The sequence below is a fragment of the Schistocerca piceifrons genome, chromosome 2, assembly GCF_021461385.2.
Source record: "Schistocerca piceifrons isolate TAMUIC-IGC-003096 chromosome 2, iqSchPice1.1, whole genome shotgun sequence".
NCBI classification, from domain to species: Eukaryota; Metazoa; Arthropoda; class Insecta; order Orthoptera; family Acrididae; genus Schistocerca; species Schistocerca piceifrons.
In genome coordinates, this window is record NC_060139.1 from 891,822,830 (window position 1) to 891,828,829 (window position 6,000).

Genomic DNA, 6,000 nt, shown 5'->3' on the forward strand with positions numbered 1-6,000 from the left:
AATTCGCAGTACATGGCAGTCCATCGTGTAATCATGAGATCTTCAAATGTACGATAGAACTCTAACGGAAACCCGTCGGGCCCCGGCGATTTGTGCGACGCTCCCTTATCAATCGCTTCCATTACGTCGTCAACTGTGATTTCACCTGTTAACTCCAGGTTGGCCGACTCGTCGAGACACGCGGAGAGCGTTCGTCGGACCTCATGAAAGGCTGCCTGATCGTGTTCCGCTTCTTCATAGAGATGACCGTAGTGTTCCACGAATGCGTTGGCAATGTGTTTTTGCGTTGTCATGCGGCGACCATCTGGCAGTACGACCGTCTGTTTTGAGGTTCTGCGGCTACGTTGTTTTTCTCTGATAACGTGATACATCGACGGGGATTCTCCACGGACTCGTTCAAAGGCCCTTGCACGGATTGCGACACCCTCCAGTCGGCGGCGCATTATGGAAATTATTTGGGCCTGTGCTCGTTTTATACCGGCACGATGCTCCTGTGAAGGTGCTTGTACAGAAATTTCGCGGAGCATCGTGAAATAAAATTCCGTCGTGTATCGCCTCCACATCATCTGCTCTCTTCCGTATGCAATTAACGTTCGGCGCAATGCAGGCTTAACGCATTCCAGCCACCACTGCAACGTCGTCGGATATGTCGGGAGGCGTCGTTCACACACGTGCCAAGTGTCTTCGACTAAGCGTCTGCACTCAGGTTCCCTAAGGTGTGCTGTATTCAGTTTCCAAACACTGCGACTCCTCCACACTTGTTGACGACTCAGGGAGACCGTGCATATATATGCTATGTGATCTGAAAAGGCGACAGGCCACAATTCCGCTTCGAGGATCGCAGCTTCGAGACGACGTGTTACGTAAATGCGATCGAGACGACTTGCAGAGTGACTCGTGACGTAGGTGTATCCACGTCTGTCGCCATGTATCTTCTCCCATGTATCAATGAGATTCATGTCCTGTATGAGTTGCCGCAGCTCCGGGCATGAAGTATAACGTGGGTGTTGATCTTTTGGTGCGAGCACGCAGTTGAAGTCGCCTCCAAATAAGACATGTTCATACCGACCTAAGAATAGTGTTGCAATCTCCTCTGCGTAAAATCGGGATCGGTCGCGCCGTCTGTCTGACCCCGACGGTGCGTAAATGTTAACGACCCGTACTCCCAGCACTGTGAGCGCCAGTCGTCGCGCTGACGGCAGGTACACCACGTCCTCGGCTACTATGCCGCTACGTAGAAGTATCGCTGTTCCGCTGCCGCCGTCGGTAGTAGGTGTAATGTACGTATCGTACTCATAGAGGTCGGGGAAGCTCTCAACACATACTTCCCGCAGCAGAACGATGTCGACGTCTGACGCATGCAACATGTTTCGTAATAATTGCAATATGACAGGCGTTCTGATCGTATTAACATTAATAGAGGCTGTTCGATATGCCTGCCGCTGTTCCTCAGCGCATAAAGCGCACATGAACGCTTATGTTAATTTGTGTGCTGCTGCCCGGTGACATGCTGTCTGTGCGTCAGTCTGCATCTTCTGCGTGGTTAAGATCCGGTGGACGCAGCACTCGCCATTGCGGGTGCGTCGTCGGTGTGGGGGTCAGTATCGGATTCGTCGGCCCAGTTCCTGTGCTGGAGGTCCAGCTCTCGTCGTGTCTCTCCAGCCGGGCTGACCGAAGGCGGTGGCGTTGCTGCGGTGGGTGGAGGGACTCCTTCCGTCGGCTTTCCGTCCGGTGTGTCTGTATTCAACCCCTGTGTAGCATGATTCTCGTCGTACAGCTGTGTGGGAGGTAGAACCTCCCGTTGCGCATCCGGATGCACTGTATCGACGTTACAACTAAGTCCATCTGACGTGGACTGCAATAAGCAGGTATCCGACGGCGCTAGCCGTCGTTTCTTGTGGCGCTTCGGCGATCGTTGTTTGCGCGTGTGCGCCTCCGTATCCGAGTGCGGAAGTGACTCAGGGTGCTCAGGGACGAAAGCAGCTGTCGGCACAACAGCAGGATCAATTTCCATTTCTCCTACCGATCCTTTCCGCTCGGTTAAGTGCGTCGTCGGCGCCGGAGCGGCATAGGTGTGCGTCGTTTCGTCACTGGAGGCGGTCTCTGCCGCAGTCGGTTGCCGTAAACTGTCAGGATTCTGTAGCTGGTCATTCTTCGGGATGGGATCCGTTCGAAATGCGTCCGCATACGTTAGTGGCAGCGGCGTCAACGTGGACGGAGGTACAGGTTCGCCGTTTGGAAATTGCACTATCCTCCGCTGCATACATTCGGAACGGACGTGGCCCTCTTTAATCGGTAATCGGCTCTGAGAACTATGGGACTTAACATCTGAGGTCATCAGTCCCCGAGAACTTAGAACTACTTAAAACTAACTAACCTAAGGACGTCAAACACATCCATGCCCGAGGCAGGATTCGAACCTGCGAACGTAGCGGTCGCGTGGTTCCAGACTGAAGCGCCTAGAACCACTCGGCACCACGGCCGGCGTGGCCCTCTTTCCCGCAGCCTGAGCATGTTTTGAGTTGTCCATCGTAGATGACTATAGCTCTGCATCCGCCGATGAACAAGTACGAGGGTACATGTTGTGTCCTATTCTGATTTGACGCACCCCATTGAGAACGGGGTAAGTCGTCAAGTTGAACCATTTTTCCTCAACGTGGCTAAGCAATCCTCCATATGGGCGTAAGGCGTCAACGACCAAGTCAGACGGAACCTCGAAGGGAAGTTCGAAAATACGTATATTTCGTAAGCCCAGTCCTGCATGATCAATAGTTACTTCTCCAACATGTCCATCAGAGTGACGAAATTTGAATCCATGTTTAGTATCTCGGATGATTCTGTCACATACTGCATCGTTAATCAGCTTGACGTAAACAACACTGCTCACTATGGAGAGGTGGATTCCGATAAGTTCGTTGTAGTCAAGTTTAACTTCGTCTCGTAGGAACCTTTCTATTTCGAAGGCTTTCGGTCTCGCATATTCATTCGAAAAACTAATCTTGAGAGTCGACTTTCGGTATGCATGTGCCATTCTATATCGAGTCGTCTAAACGCACGAGTACGCCGAAGAGGTAAACAACTGCGCGAGCGCGAACTTCTCCGGCAGGGACGTAAACAGACGTCCGTGCCGTAGCACCGCCGAAGGCAGACTGCTGCCTTAAAACATAAAGCGGCTGAAGGCCGATGCTTTAAAACAATACTATAAATTTTCAACAGGCAGAAGGCCCTAGCTTTATCTCCAGACAATGTAAGACTTGCCCAATTTAGAAAAACTTTCTTTTAAAGCGGCTGAAGGCCTTTGATTTTAAAAACACAATACAATCATACAAATTCCATCCATCAGGTATGAGCCATAAAAATACACAATTAAACGCCAACAGAAAGGTAGCATAGGCAACGGCGCTCAGAAGTTTCCAGGGGGCTGGGTCTGCCCTTGATATCTTAACGTTCGCTTAGGTGAGACAAGAACTCGGCCCAACTATACTCGATCCGCAAGCAACACAAGTAAGAGACAGTCAGGGACCCACAGACTAGATGACTTGCTATCCACCAACCAGTATAAGAGAATTCCAAAGCCAAAACATTACAGACATAGCCCCCCACATTATAATGTCAAAAACTACACACCATGTTGACAGCGACAACAGGTGAGGAATGAACACTGCCTCAGTTTACGTCAGCGACCAGGGCAGGTAACCGGAACACTAACAGCCAAAAGGCAGAAAATTCCGCTGGTGCACTTGAATTTCAAACCGACAAATATAGTTAATACCACCACACGGCGGCTAAATTTTCACCAACTCGAACACTCGCTGTTGCTCTCAGGAATACCACCAACAGCGAACCACCAACCAAGGGGACAATGTGAACAGACGTGGATTCTGTAATTAAATCACCACTCAACTTTCATGTCCTTGGTCGGTGGGACACGAACCTCGTAGCACTCGGAACACCCCCACACGCTCCGACACTGCATAGATACTGCCAGCGGGCCCTGCTGACTGCGCCGCATGGAGACTTGCTTGCTGATCCGCTCCAACCGACCGACCCACTGCCAATACACCGACAACATTTAAAACAAGTTGTCGGTGGAACAGACACCTACTACACACACAGTTGACAAACACTTGCACGAAGACTTGAACGATACTCAGCAGTGGCTGTGCAACCTCGAAGACAAATTGGGAGTCTATACACACACACAGGCAACCCATAAGCGATCGGCGAGACAATTCACGTCGTCTAGTAGGACGACCGACCGACGATCCACGAAGACCGTCCCCAGCTCAAGTGGTGCGTGGCGGCAACGGTCTTGGCCATGGACATCCAGGCCTCTCTGCTACTCCAACCCGACTGAACTAGTGCCGCGTTCCGACTCCACGACAGACGACAACCGGGAAGTAATAGCAGTGCAGCAAAGATAAACACGTGAGGGCTTTATCGATAGGCGCTGCTGCTGCCGCTGATGGGCAGACAAAGCAGGAACTCAGTGACAATAGAAATTGAAAGCAAAGATAACACGTGAGGGCTTTATCGATAGGCGCTGCTGCTGCCGCTGATGGGCAGACAAAGCAGGAACTCAGTGACAATAGAAATTGAAACTAACATAACGAGGTGGCAACACGAGAAAAAACAGGATCTAAAATAAGAGCTGGCACGAGCACAAACCGCGCACGGTTCAATTAGTGTTACATTCCGTAAACGACAACTTGGTCTCTCCACTTTCTTCTCAATGGTAGAGAGTTTGGTATATTGTAATGACATAAATGGGCTACTTACAGGATTTGGGATAATTCGCAGTCCAGAAGAATGTCGCCTGATTATAGATTCATCAAAGAATCGTCTCAAAGCTGTTCTGTTACATAACGGGAACGAGAAACCATCGATACCAATGGCCCATTCCGTTCAGTTAAAGGAAAACTACAAGAACATGAGGGTACTCATGAAGTAACCCGCTTCCAGAATGAAATTTTCACTCTGCAGCGTAGTGTGCGCTGATATGAAACTTCCTGGCAGATTAAAACTGTGTGCTCGACCGAGACTCGAACTCGGGACCTTTGCCTTTCGCTGGCAAGTGCTCTACCATCTGAGCTACCGAAGCATGACTCACGCCCGGTCTCACAGCTTTACTTCTGCCAGTATCTCGTCTCCTACCTTCCAAACTTTACAGAAGCTCTCCTGCGAACCTTGCAGAACTAGCACTCCTGAAAGAAACGATACTGCGGAGACATGGCTTAGCCACAGCCTGGGGGATGTTTCCAGAATGAGATTTTCACTCTGCAGCGGAGTGTGCCCTGATATGAAACTTCCTGGCAGATTAAAACAGTGTGCCCGACCGAGACTCGAACTGGGGACGTTTGCCTTTCGCGGGTAAGTGCTCTACCATCTGAGCTAACGAAGCACGACTCACGCCCGGTCTCACAGCTTTACTTCTGCCAGTATCTCGTCTCCTACCTTCCAAACTTTACAGAAGCTCTCCTGCGAACCTTGCAGAACTAGCACTCCTGAAAGAAACGATACTGCGGAGACATGGCTTAGCCACAGCCTGGGGGATGTTTCCAGAATGAGATTTTCACTCTGCAGCGGAGTGTGCGCTGATACTGGCAGAAGTAAAGCTGTGAGACCGGGCCTGAGTCATGCTTCGGTAGCTCAGATGGTAGAGCACTTGCCCGCGAAAGGCAAAGGTCCCGAATTCGAGTCTCGGTCGGGCACACAGTTTTAATCTGCCAGGAAGTTTCAAATAACCCCCTGTTCGAAATCTGTAGGGATCTCAATGTCCTGGGACTTCTTCTGAGAATGCAGACTGTTTCTTGTCACTGGGAGAGTAGGGCATGGAAACACCGTATGTAGTCGAATAGTGGCCTTAGAGAAATTTTCAATTCTGGTGAAAAGAAAAGATATCGCTTGAACCCCTAGTTGACAAAGACAGTGACTTCATCTGAAATTGGGCTTTACGAAAAATTTTGTGAAAGCAGTGGACAAAGATGGCCAGGGTTTTAG